Raw genomic sequence first — 18839 nt, 5'->3', positions numbered from 1 at the left:
GTTGCCTGTATACACCTTATCACAACGCGCATTCCTTTCCAACTCTCGCATATTGTATTTCAATGCTTCTACAGTTCTACATCATGGTTTGCCTTCGTATATGAGTTGGAAGTAAAGCTTCGCGTCATTTCTTTCTTCTCCTGTGCCAACCGGAGGCTTACACAAACTGACGGGATTTCCAGGAGAGCTGCTAAGAAAGAAAATCACATCACACGCGGTCTCCTCTTCCCATTCTCTTCGTGCTTTGTATGCTCAGCAGCTCAAATTGGGCCCGTATAAAAGCCGGTGCCCCTGCAGACCGGCAGGAGAGGAGGCGTGCGCGGCTGGATGCCTTGCGGTGAATCGCCCTTCCAGCGGTAGCAGCCATTCTAGCAGAAACAGGCGGCGGCTGCCGCTCTAGTTCGCCAATCCATCTCGTCTTTCCTTATCTTCCTTTCTCTTCGTTATTTTTTTTCCTCTTTTCCTCATGCTATCATCCTTCGGTTGCAGACAGGGCCCCTCCGAGCCCATCGTTTTCCCCATTTCCTTCCCCACCGAACTGCAGATGCCCCAGAAGCCCCACTTCCCTCCCCCGTTTCCAACTCTCCGCTGTTTTCCAAGCAGCGAGAAAGGGCTTTCATGCAACCATCTTTCTGGCTGGCCCGCCGCCGCTGCTTCCCCGCTGTCAGCATTGTTCGATTCATTCGCAAGAAAAAGGAGCGGGCAGGCGGGAGCGCGGGTGGTTGAGCTGGTCTGGCGCTCCCTAGCGTACGCACGCACGCCAGCGAGCGAGCGATAGCGCAAACGCGCGCGCACCCACCCTTTGTGTGTTGCTAGCCGTGGGAACGAGTCAGGGCGGGGAACCCTGTGAAAGCTGCAGCTGTTGCTACGTGCGCCTGACAGGGGAGAAAAGCGCCTGGCTCGAACAACACCTCCCTCGGTTGCCTCATCCCCCGACGCTGTAGCCCGCTGCTTTTCCCGCCGTCCCGATATGCGCACTCTCCTTCCCGAGATTGCGCCCCCTTTTCATCTCCTCACCATCCCCCCCCCCCGAAAAAAACGCCTCTCCCACTTTCCCGATAGTGGCCCAAACAATGTCCCTCCCCCTTTGCCGAAGACCCGGGCCGAGGCGGGGTTGCCATGGAGACGGCCTGCGTACCGGCCAATGGCGACGCGCCAACCAAAGGCGTCAACATTGGCGGCTTTCCAGGCGAGAAAGGAAAGAAAAAGAATGCGTCGCCCCAACACCGTCGACTGGGCGCTGCGGGTGTCTTGCGGTGAAGCCGCTTGGCGAGTGCGAAGGGGCCGCCGGGGCGGAGCCAACTTTCTCAGGCCAATAATAATCGCAGAAGGACCCCGGCAGCTGCCAACGAGATCCGATACGGCCCAATAGGTGTGAAGCGAGAGGGGTGGTGACGTCAGAAGTTTTGTGGCAACACGTTCGCGGTGCGTGCGATGTTGCACTCGCTTTGCGATTGATTACAGAAAATGGCGATGCGATCCAGACATGCGCTTTCCGCCCTCATACTGTAAGGCCTCTGTCCATACTAATGCAGTGGGGGAAGAAATATAAGCGCTGCCTAATTCGTTTAATGTCAGTCAAGAACTGCTCACGCCTGTTGGTGCTTTAGTGCGCACACGACATTGCCGATTGCACGGTGAATTCGCGAAGCTGCGAGTTCTATCAGATTTCAGAGCATTCAATTCTCAGTCTGTCTGGCTTAAATAACTGCAGATCGCAACGAGAGCAGCACTACAGCGAACCTGAAGGAGAGTTGTGGCTATCTTTTTCTTCTTTCACGTTTATTTATTTATTTATTTGATACATTACCATCAACAAAGCTCAAACGACATGGAAGCGCAGAATATGTCTTAGTGTATAATAAATCATACCGTGCTGATCTCATCGACGATCAGCGAAATTCTACCCAACAGTCTTCTATGCACACATTCATTCTTTTTCCCAGAATCAAACGCGAACTAAGAACCGGGTTTCCGAAGTGTGCTGCACCACGCAAGTGTGCAGGCAACAGGGAACGAATACGTCGCGCGTATGTTTCTCTACGGACATGTGTGGGCAGCGTAGACTAACCGTGGGTGCGGTCACCGCAGGGGCAAGGCCATATAATGACCGGCTCGAGGAAACGAAGCACGCCGGCGCACCCGGGCCTGTGCACAGCCTTGCCGTAAACTACCTCGAGAGCCACATATGAACGTAATCGACATAATCGGCCGCATATCTCAAGAGCGACCCTCTTTGGACTTCCATCTACGCATCCCGTCCACGGCTCGGCGCGTTACAATGTACCCGCTGTGCATGCGAATCAAGCCCTGATCTTGCGAACACACCTCATCGCTCCGAGAGTGCATATATATATATATATATATATATACACTAGCACACTAACGAGCGTCGGCGACGTCTTCGCCGATACTAACGTCCACGGGGGAAACCGAATCTCAAAGAAGTGAAGATTAACGACTATAGCACAACACGACAACATTATCAGGAACGCGAAGATATAATCCGCCAGCTGCAAACAAGGCGATCGTATATCTATAGGTCCAGAACTGCTTTTACTGAGCTGTTGCGCAGAGCATGGAGTCGGTGATCTGGACTTAACGCCAGTAAAGCGTATTGGCGTCGGCATCAACGCGTCTGGTTCCCCGGCAAATGTCGTAATATACAAGCAGCAGTCAACGGCCGAGCTCTGGGGAAGTAATGTGGGGGTAGGCAACACGTTGCTACAAACAACTCTATACTAGCTCAAAAATAACCCTCGAATCTCTCGAACTCTCTGATATCGTAGTTGAGGAAAGGAGTTAGTACTCGCAATAAATGGAGTTACCAGCGCGCTGTCTTTAATTGTTGCTAGAGAGTTGCTAGAAAGTTGCTAGAGAGTGTCCCAGAAGTCCTTCCCTCTTCACAAACATGCAGAAGGCAGAAAATGGGACACATACACAGATACCTTTTATCTTGAATTGCATGCGACATATTCAAGTTTTTGTACGTACATATATACTCAGTTACTTTCTTTGTTAATATTATAGGACCTTTTTTCTTCAGTGGAACGACAACCACAGCCAATACCTATCTAGATATGCTGCAGTTATTATTTGGGCCACAGATTCAGGACATTCCGGACTTAATTTTCCAACAAGATGGTTCGCCACTTCATTGGGAGTTGGATCTTCGTGCCTGTTGCGATACAACATTTTAGGAAGATGGATCGACTGTGCTGGTCCCATCAACTGGCCTTCACTATCACCTGAAATAACACCACTGAATTTCTTTCTTTGGGGTTATGTCAAGGAACAGGTTTACCAAACACCAGTGAATGACACCGCAGGATTACGGTGCATAATTACTGACGTCATAACATCCATGCCTCACGAAGTGTTGACCAAAACGCACGGATGGAATTGGAAAATCGCCAGGATATCTTTCGGGCAACGAAAGGAGCACACATCAAAATTTATTTAATTGCGTGCATGTGTACACACAAACTTAAATATGTTACCTGTGCTTCGAGATAAACAATGTGTGTCTATGTGTCATATTTTCTGCTTTCTGCATGTTTGTATTGACCGCAAATAAGACGGGGACAGAGGGAGAGAACACATAACACATTGCGGTCAATATGATATACAGTAAATACCAACTAGGCCAAAGTGAAGTTCTTCTGATGCATGTTTGTAATCGGGGAAAGGCTTCTGGGACACCTGATTGCTGTGTGAATGGTATGCCGAAACATGCATGCATCTCACCGAATCTCGACGAGCGCGGATGAACAAGAGGTACAAGGCCGGTCAAACAGTGCGATGGTCTGTGCATACGTGTCTCCGGCAGCGCGCGCCTGAACGTTGATAAATAGCGCGAGATGAAAGCGAGACAATCACAAGAGAAAATGATTTAAGCGCCACAAAGGATGAGGAGGAATGGGGGCTCGCACCTAGCTGAAAGGTGGGGAAGCACCTGTTATATTATTAATGCTTTTTATAGTTTCTTTATCGTAGCACGCACGCTGCGAGCAATATACGTAGCGTGCGCATGGCAGGCTGCGGGAACGCGTCTCAATCACGCGACCGCCGAGGCGTGCATCCGATGCGGGCGACGCGGGCGGCGTCAAACGCTTTCTTCGCCCGCGCGCGCGCTATAATTCACGCAGCTGCGAAAAGCTGCAGTTCGCGTATACTCACGAAAGGAAAAGCGTATACGTGCACACACACACACGAGGCGAGCTGCTGTGGCCTCACGATTGTGGCGAGCTTCCCGCACGCAATGGGGACCGGCCACGAGAGCGCGCTGCGCGAATGTATGCTTCTCTCCTCCTCCTCCTTCGAAACGCCGCCGCCATGAAAAGAAGGCCGCCGCCGGCAGCGGGAGAAACTATGCATCAGCGACAATGACTCTCTTTTCTAGCGAAAGCAAACCAACGCGCGTAAGCGCGGAGCGCACACCCGCATGATGAGCTGCGTGCGATGCGGCAAAGCGTGCACGCATGGCGGGCACTTCCGGAGGTGTCGAATCTATCTATCTATCTATCTATCTATCTATCTATCTATCTATCTATCTATCTATCTATCTATCTATCTATCCGTCCGTCCGTCCGTCCGTCCGTCCGTCTGTCTGTCTGTCTGTCTGTCTGTCTGTCTGTCTGTCTGTCTGTCTGTCTGTCTGTCTGTCTGTCTTATGTGTGTGTTTGTCCACATGTGCGCGTGGGCATGTGTGCGTGTTAAATAAACTGAATTACGTTTTGTCGTGCCTAGGAAACACGTACGAGGAAAAACATGGAGGTTAACCGGATCCCTCTTCGTTTGATACCGCCCACTGGGGGCGAAGGAGACGAGATGCGAAGAAAACGAGAAGCACTATACAGTGAGACTGCCAAGGGAAGAGGAGGAGGAAGAAGAAGACTAGAATTTATTGATAGGAAAGACAGAGAGGTCGACCTGAGCTATAGTGCGCTCTAGTCTGCTACTCTGCAAGACTGCCAACGTCACTATAGATGGCTATAGGCTGCAGAGAATGCGTGCGTACAGCACACACGACAGCGCTGCACCTAGCGCTCACAGATCGTGTATACAGATGTCTGAACAGATATAAGTTCTGTAAGATCGCGTTGATTATACGATCGAGAAAAGCGTATAGCATAAAGGCAATCCAGCGAATGCGTTAAGGAGGCCCCATGTACGATATACTACAAAGGTGAGAACACGCTGCAGAAATAAAGCGCACTGTCAAAATTAAGCGGCGCGTTTCCTCAGAGGCTCTCGGGCAAATGTATGTATACATCTCCGTCGGTGTATGACAGTGCGCAAACAGAAATCGCACCCCCACTGGCAGTTCCGTGTGTTTACTTAAACGGCACCCCCGTGAACGTTCTTCTCGGCACATATATGCATAGGCTATATAGATGCATTTTTAACCGGCTCTTCTTTCTGATTTGCAGCTGCTCGACACTGTCCCAATGTTGAAACAACGGCTGGCACGTGCGGGGCGCTCTATTGTGCAGTGTTTGCCGTGGCGCGACGCAGTTGTCCACACACACCTATAACTGACAACGGCGCTGCATACGTCTCGTCTCGCTGCGTCCTCCGAACGGCGGCAGCAGCAGCAGCTGCAGGCGTTGCGAGCTGAGATAACAGCTGTGCGTCATGTATGCGCGCGCTCGGAGCTGACACATGCTGGCCTTGGGGACTGTTTTTCGGGCAAAGAAAGCGGTGATGATTTTTGCGGACAAGACAGTGCTTGCAGAAAGTATATATATATATATATATATATATATATATATATATATATATATATATATATATATATATATATATATATATATATCACGCATTCTGTGGCATATGCTGAACTACTCGAAAGGCACACATTACTTGAACGATAAATAACAATTAAAATGAATAAACCGCTACCTGATTATGAGGCACGTCGTTGCGCGGGGGACTCCAGATCAATTTTTACCAACTGGGGTTCTTTAACGTGCACCCTAATTTAAGTACACAAGAGTTCCCACACTTCGAGCTTATAAACCTCGCGCTTAACATGTAACGCAACGCCAAAGCCATTAACCTATACCGAGGCGGCTAGAATAAATGGCACTGTGATGTCAGCTGTATATATGCACTCACAGGCTTTCATTATTTCATTTTGATTAAGTATAGGGCACATGTCCCAGATACGGAAATGAAGCCGAACAGCAAGTGATGGAGTGCTTCCCGTTTGGCATAAGTCACGCGCTTAGAGCCACGTTATAGAAATAAGTCCAAAGATTTCCAGCATATAGAGAGTAATATTCTTGCAACTTATTAATTGCAGTTTTTATTCCTTTTTGTGCCGACAACCATTCTAACTACTGCGACCTGACTTCGTGCAGTCTGTATTCAGCGTGTATAGCAGCTGGCCGCAATCGCAACACTAAATACTCTTACGCAGGAGAATATGCGCCGAAATCGGCATCAATGTGCGGGAACGTGGTCAAGCTTATTACGTACATAGAAAAACACGTTGCCAACAATTCGGCGCGCGCCCATTTTTCGGTGCGCCCGGAGAAGACGATAAACATCACCAAAGCGACGAAAGCTCCTTAACGCTATATAGGCAAGAAAGATACCGGGACCAGAAACACACTTAACCACGGCCTCTTAACACGAGGCAGTTAAACACCTACAATGCACACACTCTCCTACAACTAATTAGTATAAAGACGACACGTGGGCCTGCAGTTGCCCTCGTAATGTTCGCCGCGGTGCATGCCGGTAGGCCGGCACGCAGTGCGCAAACACCGTCACGAGTTGTTAGGTCTAATTAAAAAAAAAAAAAAAACCTCTCTCGTTCTCCTCACGTGCGATTCTCCGTGCAATACAGCATACAGCTCCAGTGGTCATCACACGCCGCTACACAGTATCCCAAAGTTGGGCTGCGCCGTTTGAGTGCATATTTGAGTCTCTGGACAGGGCTGTATCTATGTGCTCGCACACCTCGACGCTTCCGCGGAGGCGCTCCAGTGCCCGTAACCGCGCGTCGCCTCGCGTGAACCTAACCAAACGCAACTCGCGCAGCGCACACAAGAGAGACTACAGGGTCGGCAGAGCGTGCAGTGCAGACTCCACGTCCGCGGGCGGAGGAGTTCTTTTCTTCGCCAGCCGCGGCGATAATTTAACCACTTCACGCATGGCGCACGCAAGTGTTTAACGTGCGACATGCAACGCTCCATCTTGTTTCCGGTAGCTGCGCCACGGACCAGACCGGCGGCGTTAGGTTAGAAAACGGCGCGGCGGACAGACGAAGAGAGAGAGAGAGAGTGAATAAGAGGAAAGAGAGGGCGAAACAAAGGAAGAGGCCTGAATAAAACGCGCGGTGTGGCGCTCTTCAAGGCCATCGCGTGTGCCCGGCTCATAAATCATCCGTGCGGCTCGGGAGCTTTCGCCGCTGCCACGGCCGTGTGGCAGCGCGCGGACTTTTCCAGATCTGCGCGCCGCCGACGCCAGAGAGCCCTTTAATCCACGCGTGAAGCGCATAAAGCGGCCTACACGGTGGCGGCAGTGATAATCGCTCGCGCGCGAGACGCGATGGGAAACAGGGCGGTGATTAACACGTTTCCCTGCTCGGGCAACTCGGGTTCCGCAGCTCCCCCCTTGCGTTTCTTTCTTTCGTTTTTTCCTTTCTTTTCGTCCGTTCACATGCGATTGCAACTCGTGCGTGCGCATCCCGCCCGTGTTGCTCATGCGCGTCACAGTCTTTGCGCGTGGCAGAGCAAGAACGGAGGTATAGTAATGACGGGCGTCGAAGAGCGCGTTTACTTTGTTGCCCCCCGTAGAATTGTGCAAGCGATTCGCGGCGGCGTTGCGTGTGTAAAGTCAACAGGAAGTGGAACACGAAGTGTACGTTCTGCGTGGAGTTTCCAAACAGCGCGGGCGCGTACACGAAAACATGCGGAACGGAAACGGGAGTGCTTGAATGCGAGCGTCAGAAAACAAGGACGACGTTGCATGTATAGTGTACGTATATGACGGTGTCGTTCGGGCAAACATGACGATCCCGCCACATATATACACCCAAGATCCCTGTATGTATATATATATATATATATATATATATATATATATATATATATATATATATCGGTCCGTGCTGCCTGCGCAATGTTGGCGATCGACGGGGAATATCCTGGCTCCTCGTTGATATTGAACGTTATCGATGTGCTATTGAACGTTATCGAATACTTGCGAAATTCTCGGCCATATATACACGCCACCAATCTCGGAGTCCGGGTGCCGCGCACACCACTTCACGAATTTCCGGGCGCACCCGCTATGCCACAGTTCGGTTGTTGTCGCACGTCGGCTCCCAACCATATATATTCTGTCCCTATAGCGCATTTGTTCGATCCCTTGTGAGCGGTAGTGGACAATTCGAGTTTAATTTTTTTTTTTTTCGCCAGGGCCGGCCTAGAACGGACCTGCAGGAAGACGAAGTGGCCTAACGATGACGGCGCACCAGAATCTATACGGACGCGCCCAGCAAAACCTTACATGTAGGTTCGAACTTCTGACTTGCTGTCGTTGTAAAGGCGGCAAATAGTTTGCCCCCAGTTCTTGCTGCCACAGCCTCTAATGATAATGGTAATGATGATTATCAGAGTGTCACTCATGACAACGCATCCGTCGCGCGAACATTGCAATATGCAAACGTCCCTTAATACGCGATCGAATTATTTCTTAAGGAAGAAAAGATACTGTAACTTGCGTCCGTCTAAATTGTAGATACAGGTTCGTTCACTCGGTACATCGACAGTCAACTGGCACATTGATCCCAAAAACACGGTCGTAGACGCTATCGCAAAAGCGCTGCCATCCTTATCGCACGTTCTGAAAAGCGAAACCAGAAAACGTTACCCCTCTCCCTGCCTCGACGTATCTCTCTCTCTCATTTCTCGAAGCGTCTGATACCTCAAAACGAAGCCACGCCGGACAGCACGCGAACGACAACGAAGCCAATAAATAGGCTGTTCACATGCTAGAACCGCGCTTCTTATCTATGCGCCGCTCACACAACATGCGCCCCCGTATCCTCTTATCTTCATTCTCCGCCTCTGTCGCCTTTCCTCCTTCAATCAATCATCCGCCATTAATTAGGAGCGCCGCGATAGCCGAGCGTATGACAGGTATGACGGGCGCCGATTTGTCTCGACGCATTCGAAACATCAGTGGGCCGATCGCGCGCCCCCACCTCTACGCGCGCCAGTTAGCCTGAATTCGACCTCGCTCCTATATCGCGCGCTTCCCCGAGCCGTCGTGCACGGTACGTACGCGCACGGCCTGTAACGCGCTTCACCTCTCAACATCGCTCCCAAACTCGCCAGATATCGTATTTACTCGCAGGTATGCCTCCTATTCTTCGTCCGCAATCAGGAACTGTCGAGAGGTCAGCGGAAGAGGGCGGCGACCCAGGGGGTTGTTTAGCATACCTTATAGTTTGTTCTAAAGACAGCTCAGAGAGGGACACTGGCCTTTTAAGTCAGCCCGTATTACCGACTAGTGCGTTGCGAACGTGAAAAAAAAAACGATTATATATATATATATATATATATATATATATATATATATATATATATATATATATATATATATATATATATATATATAACTGCAAATTGCTGATGGCAGCAGCTCTATGTATGCACAGAAGATATAGTAACACCGTTTCCTCGTGTTTCTTTTCATAAAAACCGTTCTTTATTTGCCTAAAAAAAAAAAAAACGTCGGGCTGTATGTATAGGAGGCCATGTTGATGGTATATCCAGAATTATGTCAACTCGCGCTATTCGGAGCATGTGCTTCGCGGGTGTTTTTCATCACATGTCACGGCACAGCGGTCTATATATATCGAACAAGGGGTCACTTCGCGTAAGTTGACTGCCAGAATAGTATTCAACAGCGACCTGGCCAACAGCGCAGGCGATGGAACAATATAGGCACGAACAATACAGGCACTATATCAAGTGATACTTAATTACTCTGTCTTGTATACTGTAAACACGATTCCGAGTAAAATCACCTGATTGTAAGCGCGTCACCTCTCCTGTCCGTACCGTCGTCGGCGCTGTATGCCATGTTGAGCGTAAACCACCCATAGGTTTGCATCTTAGAACTTCTCGTACGATTAGACCAGCTCCATACAGAGTTATACACGTAAATCCGACTTTATATCCGGAATGAATGGTTTACGCGAACGCTCCGCAGTTCATTTTCATAAGAGACTGGACGCAGTGCGCATTATAATGTACGAAGTTTTCACGTACTGTACAAGCAGGTACATATAGTGCGCTTTCACAATCCTGCAAGAAGTGACGTTTCATTTCCACGTGACGGAAAGTACGAGACACACAACTGCGACACTGCGTGGCACGTACTTATTATGCACGACGAACACCGCAACATCGTTCACTTTCAACGTGCTATCATTCCCGTTCTCTAAGATTCGCCAAAGCTATATATATATATATATACATATACGGGCTGACCTTCACGAGCACGTCGCGAGGGTGTTGTACGCGGGTAAACACGACACCCGCCTTGCTCTAATAAGGTGGGCCGGCCGCCATTGCTTGAGCAAACAGGCTGCCCCCTATCGGGCAATGTTATCTCACAAGTACTGCATAGGACTAACAGGGCGACGCGGTGGCGAGTATATGTGAGAAGGGAGAGGGGGGAAAAGGCAGCCGCAGCGGCGCCGGATACGGCAGCGACGGCCATTGCGCTAAACGTCCTCCTCGCCGCTTGTCCGGCCAAGAGCGTGTTGCGGGCGCCCGACCGAGGAGGCGTCAAGCCTGACGCTGTGCTGGTTCACGCTGAGCGTACAACACGTACGACCCTCGCCTCGCTAGCGCCGAGCTCTTATCTCGTCTTTAGCGAGTCATTTATTATATGGAGTCCGCCCCCCCCCCCACTTCTATGGCTTGCCACCTGCCCTTCCATATCCGCCCCTTTGTATTTAATTTTTTTTTTTCGTCCGCTGCACGAACTAGCGGAAGGTGGCCGCGAACGTATATCGGACAAGTCCCGTCTACGAACAGCGAAGCGCTCGACGCGCTAATATCTAAGCGTCCCCCCCCCTTCTCTCTCTCTCTCTCTCGGGCGATAGGACGCGTCGAAGCACGCTTGCGTGAAAGATCACTACACCGCTCAGCACACCTCACAGGCTCACCAACCAAGCTATGTTTTTTTCATATACCTTTTGAGTGCTGAGCCCTATACGTCCTGTGTATACTGCGCAGCATCCGATAACTGTTTTACCCCATGGCACGCACAGAATTGGGACTTTCGCGCGAATTGCGGCAATTAAGTCATCGCGTAAAGTTAGTGTAACGGAGTGACAGGTGTAGACGGCGTCGCGCAAGCGTCATCCCTTTGTCGCTAGCGATATTTGCCCGACGTGTAAATCGTGAGAATGATAAAGCATGCTGGAACTCTAACCACTGTAATTCTAGCCACTGTACCACGGTGCAGCGCAGACGGCACTGTAGTACAGACTGTCGAATTCCGCCATGTTGGCGAATTCGCATTCTCGTCAGCTCTGCAAATTGTCTCACACGGCGGAAATGCGCCCGGCTTCGATTCGCTCATAAAGCGGACGGGGCGGAATTTCTGGACACCACGGCGGAATTCGTTGGCGTCCTGACACGCCACCGCTATCTACTTACCCAACGTATCCCATCAAAGTGGCACTGTGGAAACTCAGACATACATTACAGTTTCACGTTCCCAAAGCTTGCAGTTTTACACCCTGCAATGTAACGTTTAGTTATCTGCACGCGCTACGCGGTCTATGCACCGCCATGCTGCATTGTTATGAAACGTATAGTTACGCTGCAAGATTAATTATTAAACGCTCGACGACAATATTTCGTAAGCACATTGGTGCATGTCGCCTGCGCTTCCTCCGTGCGGCTTTCAATCTGCGTGCAGGGGCTAATGAAACCTACATTCGATTACATAAGGCACTTACGTAGTCGAGCTAGTCAAACATCGACAGTGTTTTCGCGTTAAAGAAAGGATGCGAGTAAGACAGGCAGGAGGAAGAAGAAGGTGGCTGTGTGAGTACGGTTAGCGCGCGTGTTTAGCATATATAATCTGAAGCACCGTGTGTATAGAGCTGTAAACGTGAGCGTCTTCATCAGATTTACCGCCGCTTCCCCCAAATTAAAGCCGCGAGCGTTCTTTCCTCGCTCCCCCCGCCCCGCCCCCTTCCTCAATTTGCGCAGATCGCCGAAATCGCGTTACCTAAAAAGTTTACACACGCACCTCCACAGAGTTTGGTAACTCCATTAGAGGAGTGTGTATATACTGCATATACATAGTGCGACGGGGAAGGCCACCGCACCCTCTGCACCGTAACGACCATTGCGGTCGGTAATTCGAAGATTGTCATTTTGAACGCGCCTCTGCACCGGTCCAAAGGTAAAAAAGCTGACAGGGTAACACGAAAGAGAAACAAAAATGCTGCCACCTTCGGAAACTCAGAATTTCGTAGGAAAGTCCTCACACACAACACATATACACGCATAAAAGAAAACAAAAAGAAGGAAGGAATGGGGACTCATTATCTTGCTGCTTCCTTTTTTTCCCTTCTTCAAGCAGTAAAATACATAAGTAAGCTAAAGAAGAATGATTAAAAATGGGAAGGAGCAAGCAGGGGTTTAAATGTGAAACTGCGCATACATCACAAAAAAGAAGCAAAAAAAAAAAAATTCTACAACTCGCTGGCATTTGCCCCGACATTTTTTGTTCGCTTTAATCTTCTAAATTTCTTGTTTGCTCTACAGCGCACGCGCTCTGTATAAGCTGAATCAACGCTAATGGCCTGTCGAACTGATGACTCTATCGATTAAGGACCAAACAATCGCTTTAACGTTTCTTTTACCTCCATTTGTTTCAGCCCGAGCCTAATTTGTCCGTAACATCTCATTTATTATTTTGCATTCCCTTCTAGTATAGTCGGAGCACGTATATATATGGGGAGCTGTACAGGGCGCTGAAACCTCGCCTCCTTTTCCACTTCTCTATAGCCTCACCCTCTTTCCTTCTTTTTTTCTTCCTCCCTTTTCTTTCTTTCTTTCTTTCCCTCCGTGAGCTGCGATATGCCGCGGGTTCTCGTTTTTTAACGCATAATGAGATTAAGACATTAAGGGAACCGGTGGCCCCTCTAAAAAAAAAAAAAAAAGAAACCCGTCGCGTACGGATCGCCCTTTAGCGTATGTGACCGGGGAACACATAAAAAACGAACGTCAAGCGAAAGAAATAAAGAGACAAAGGAAAAAAGAGCGCCGTGAAGCGCTAGTGCATAAGTTGCGCTTGCGAACGTGCCAGGATTAGCCCACGCCTTATGTGGCGGATAGAGACGTCACCGCGCCTTACACGCTGAGTGAGCGAGAGAGAGACGAGCAGCCCGTACCTGTGCTGTCCGCGCAATGACTTTCATATTCATGACGGATCTTTCATATTCATGACGCTTCGTCGAGTGCTCCCACCTGCGCGTTGACCGCGGCGAGCCATTATCCAAAAAAAGCACACACATCGCGCCGCGCACACATCGCGGGGCGGCATGGTGTTCGCGATGCTTCGATTGCGCGCGCGCGCGTGTGGTCGCGCATATGCGATCGCGAAGCGAACGCATATGTGTATATGTGCGCGTTTTCAGACGCAGCGAGTTATACGGGAATTCGCGCGATTTGAACGAAGTATTAAAGTAGAACGCGCGCGAACAAGCAGGCAGAATCGCATGCCGCGTAATCTCCGGATGACTGCAATTAGCCAATCGAGGGCGTTTTTTTTTTTTCTCTCGTTCCTCGTTCTGGCCGCTAACGCAAAACGCTCGAGTTTCGTTCTTGGGCGGACGGGAACGAGAAATGATTTCCCTCATCGACAAAAAAAGGCGAAAGAACTTTGCTACCGTCGGGGGCCATCAAATTGTGCAATGTCTAATGTTGTTCGTCGGCTTTCTCTCTCTTCCTCTGGCGCGTGTGTGTTTGTGTGTGTGTGTGTGTGTGTGTGTTTTCTTCATCGCTGTCTTCGTGACTGCCGCACAGCGTATAAGCCGTTGTCATCGGGCACTAGAGCGTCCTCCTCCACTTACCACTGTTTCGTCCTCTTTCTGGCGTCCTCGCCATTTCTCTTTCTTTCTGTTTCTTTATCTCTTACTTTGTGCAGTTCATCTGCCGCATTGACCATGGCACCACCTCCGCTGCATACGCGCAGGAACCGAGCCCAATTACGTGCATCAGTTCGGTCTCGCTTCGTGGTTTCGCTTCGTGTGTGTGCGCATACATACACGCATATACAAGGGCAGCAATAACACGTCTGGCCGGACAGCTCGGGACACATCTCTATTACGACGCAGGCGCCTCTGCACAATCGCTTTTTTTTTTCTCGTCTGTTTCTATCTCTTCTTCTTACTTTGGCCGTATTCTACGTTTTTCCAATTGAGAATGCTCTTCGCCCGCATACCGTGCACATATATATACATACATGTATGTACGCGTAGCATCGAAGAGAGAGCCGCGGGTCTGACACCGCATACGCACGTCGTCGCCCACCTCGTCAACCGCGCGCGGGGGCGGCTCGTCACGTAACGAGAAGGTGCGCATGCGCAGGTGTACGTGTGCAAACGGCGGACGTGGAATTGTACAGACTGAGTAGCGCGGCAATCAACTTTTCTCTAGAGCGCAAACGTGACCGCGACGGAACAAGTTTTTCCGCTTCCGTGTCTGTGCAGATACGTTATAGTATACATGTCCGAGTTTCGGCGAGTGTGTGTGTATATATATATATATATATATATATATATATATATATGTGTGTGTGTGTGTGTGTGTGTGTGTGTGTGTGTGTGCGCGCGCGTACGCAATGCGCTGATGCTGTCCGCATGTGTGGTTGGTGCAGCTGTTGTAGCAACACAGCTGTTGCCGAGATTTCCGATTTCGTCGAAATCGCTCAATGACTCAATCCTTCAATGTGTTCTTGTGCCCCGCAAAGGTTGTGTTACGAAGTTTCTTGGCCTATACACGCTGTATATATATATGAATACGTGCGCAGTGATGGGACAGAATTTGGGCTCTGAGTGCGAGATGTGATCTACCCATACATACAAATGTTGTGCAACGGTCTTACGAGTCCACACGGTCTTCTTCGGCGTTCATTCGCGTAACAAACTGGAGGATCCGTGTGCATCTACGCCCTTTTTCCGAGTGCGCATTTTATCCTTCACGTCCGATCGGGCAGAGATATATGCACACGCGCAGCAACAACCAAGCGTTCCTCAACCAAGCACGCATCAGCCCGTATACGCGCTGATACACCTTTGCGCAAGTTCTCCACAGGTATACGCGGGCAACCCGGACAAAAATAAAATGCAGCACGTATATACACTCTAACACGCACATGTTTTTTTTTCTTTTTTTTTTTACGTCTACACGCGAAACGACCACGCACTCAGTGTTGCCCTAAGCGCAGCCCCCCCCCCCCCCTCCCATATCGCGCAAGATGCCAAGCTATTCCAACACGCGTGCAAGAGTCGGCGTGCGCCGGTTCGATATATTCGCATGTAATGATGAGAGAGGAAAAAAAAAATAGTCGCTTCTTGCGTGCAGTGTTCGATGAGTCGTGTATATATGCTATAGCTCACAAAACACGGCATGTACATAAAGCTTGCCCCATAGTGCGTCGCTATACATCGCCGAGACACTCGGAAGGTCAACTGTTTTGTTTCCTTGTATGACTGTTTTTTTTTTTTTTTTCATGCGAGATATGCGTCTGTGGCATGTCACGGGGACATAAGGCGCCGATCGACGGATTGTGCCGCGAAGGTTTGGGAAAAAAAACGGCAACAATGTAACCAGAGGATCGCTTTACGGAGCGCGCATGCTATACGCAGGATGCGAAGATATTTGCAGGTAAACGCAAAAGAAAAGTAAAGAAAAGAAATGAAACAGGAAAGTAAGAAAATCTCACAGTTTCGTCAGAACGGCGCGAAACGATGAATGCCATATATCAACATGTTATAGGATATTGCACCATGTGTACACGAGACTCGTAGCTCTAGTGGCAGTATGAATTGAACCAAACGTAAGCTGACTCAGCAAAAACGATCTGGTGTGCCAGGAGCCCTCTGTTCGAATCCTGCCATCGGACAATTTCATTTACGTTTATTAATTATGTGCCGACGTCTTCCTTAGTGATTTTGCCGCTACTTTTTCGCATCGGGCATTTCTCAAATCTCTTTTGTGGGCCGATCCCGGAGGTAGTGCGCGGTCGCGCCAATAAAATACCGCCATATTAAGGTTTGAGCTCCGTTATTGTTTCGCAGATTGAATATTTAGGTGTGAGAACATTTACGATAAACGGCATCCGCTGCTGTCGGTGTTTCGTTTCGTGACATTTCTTTGTGGGCTGCCATTCTCAAAATTCTGAGGAGTAATTTTGTCAAGAATGCAAAGGCCACGGTATATGAGCAACATTAGTGATAGAATGGTGTGGCAACATATATACCCGCATACACCACATGTCGTATGGCATGGCGTGGCGTATAGCATACATATAACTAAATATACACGGACCCTCACGGCGACGGCGACGGCAAAGTTTCGCTTGGAGTGTCCTTATATATCTGCTATCGCAATAAAAACACGGCGCTAAGCAGACATGGCGCGTTCGTGCTCACACCCGCTTATAGAGTGGTGACCTCGGAAAGGTTGGCTTTCATGTTTACGTTCACGTACGCGCGAGCTTACCGGCACCAGTCACGCGATCTCACCACTCCGAGCTACTCTGCTTGGATGATATGGCCCCCGAGATCGGGATCGGCTATCTCGGAATGTGGCTTCGGAATTTCTCCTCGCGTTATTTATTACGCTTTACTTTTGTAGCGTCGAATTTAGTCTTCACTTTTACAAGAGCTTCAAAAATCATGCCTGATGTTCCACGTACACTCTCCGGTAGTTATGAAAGGCAACACTTCGTCTTTGTTCAGGCAGTTGTTCTTGTAAACTTGGAAGTCAGAGCTTGACTCACTGCAGTGCTATTTGTTATGCTGTTCTCCTGTTGAAGAATCCAGCTCACAGAACATTTCCTTATTACAAGCGTACACAAGGAAAATTACCGGCCTTGAACACAAATCCGGTGTTCCCTTTTGTACTGGCGCGAAGTGTACATCTCAAAAGAAAGTATATCAAGGCTTGTCTAACCATAGTCTTTCGTTGTTGTTGTTGTTGTTGTTGTTGTTTCAGAATATGGCTCGCACACACTATATAGGGGGATTGGCCACACTGGAGGTAATGAAAAAAGTGCACCCAACAATAGACAGTGACGGCTGAAAAAGCAATCCATAAATAAAGTAATAATGAAACATTAGGCAACTCAAACATTGAAAATTTCCCATCGCCGCTGGCCGAACGTTCTTGTCTTCCTCAGTCAGCGCGACCTATATCTGCGCGGCAATAACATTCGCACCACGATATGACCCAACCGCACATAGTCGCAGACAACTTTCTGTGTCGCAATTAATGGAGGGAAAGCCAACGGGGCGGAGCTCTTGCGCATGCATTGCTGCGACAAGTATACGTGTTTGCCGAGTGGTCCTCGGTTTCGTATTCGTATTTGTGCAGTCAGTGGCGCACTTGCGGAGAGAGAGAGAGAGAGAGAGAGAGAGAGAGAGAGAGAGAGAGAGAGAGAGAGAGAGAGAGAGAGAGAGAGAGAGAGAGCGAACTTTAATGAGCACTAGCAGTTTAGTCGGCTGGGCCTAGGCCTCCCACGATGGGACGTCGAGGTGTTGCCTCTTCGCCGCTTCGTAGGCCTGCTGGGTCGAGGGGAATTTTTTTTTTTTTTTTACGACGTGCTTGATCTTGTACAGAAACGCGCCGCACATTCGCCAGGGTACATGCGATGAGAGACGCGCAGCGAATATATATATAGATATATTACGATCCCTGTTTCGACCACGGTTAATGTATCCAGTTAGTGCGGCATAAAGCAGTCCGTGGCGTCTACGCGTGTAGCGATTGTCGGCGGGCGGTGAAACGCGTAAAATACGCCGGAAATACGCCCTATGTGGTTGTCACTGAAATGAAGAAAATGTTTTCCGGCAGTGTAATGAACTGGTACAGTTCCAATGAAAGTGGCATGCTAGAGGAACCGTGGTCGCGCGTCTGCTGATGGCATAATTGTGCCATCAACAGAAGATATATGCCTTAGGATGATGATGATGATGACGGTAATAATAATAATAATAATAATAATAATAATAATAATAATAATAATAATAATAATAATAATAATAATAATAATAATAAACAGGAAATCAAGCAAGCATTCCCTACATTTTATTTATTTTTGTGTTATCGGTTCGGTTCTTTACGAGCAAAAACAACGAGAGTCCGCGGAAACCCTTAGCAATGCTGCACCTCAAAGAACACGAAACGCTCCGCCGAACAGGCGGACAGGGAGCAAGAAATCTCGAAGCGAACGTTTTCGCGCAGCCGCATCACATCCAAAATCCCGGTATATATAACGCGAGCGTGTGTCTCTCTCCGCAAACTTTCGATTTTTTTTCCCCCGCAGCTTTTGTGCACGTGTACAACGATACAGCGAAGCGCACACGTATATACGTACCTTCCAGCGAGAGCGACCCAGATACGCGTATCACACGGGCTCGCTCACGCAAACCACATATACTACATAGGTGCGCACGCAGACGCGCAACAAACAATGGTTCGCAAAACTATGCGTATACGCTCGAAGCCGCGCCAACCGCGAACGGACTGAATGCGTGGCACGGGTGTCGGTGTCTGCACGTG

The 18839-nt window shown here is 49.2% G+C and overlaps 1 protein-coding gene across 2 annotated transcripts in view; it reads right to left on the bottom strand.

Annotated features, from left to right (window-relative positions):
- The window catches only part of LOC142576141 (uncharacterized), a 71832-nt gene that overhangs the window by 13798 nt on the left and 39195 nt on the right, over window positions 1–18839 (bottom strand). The window lies entirely within an intron of this gene.

Source organism: Dermacentor variabilis, chromosome 3 (assembly GCF_050947875.1).
Source record: "Dermacentor variabilis isolate Ectoservices chromosome 3, ASM5094787v1, whole genome shotgun sequence".
NCBI classification, from domain to species: Eukaryota; Metazoa; Arthropoda; class Arachnida; order Ixodida; family Ixodidae; genus Dermacentor; species Dermacentor variabilis.
This window is presented reverse-complemented; position numbering and strand designations above follow the sequence as displayed.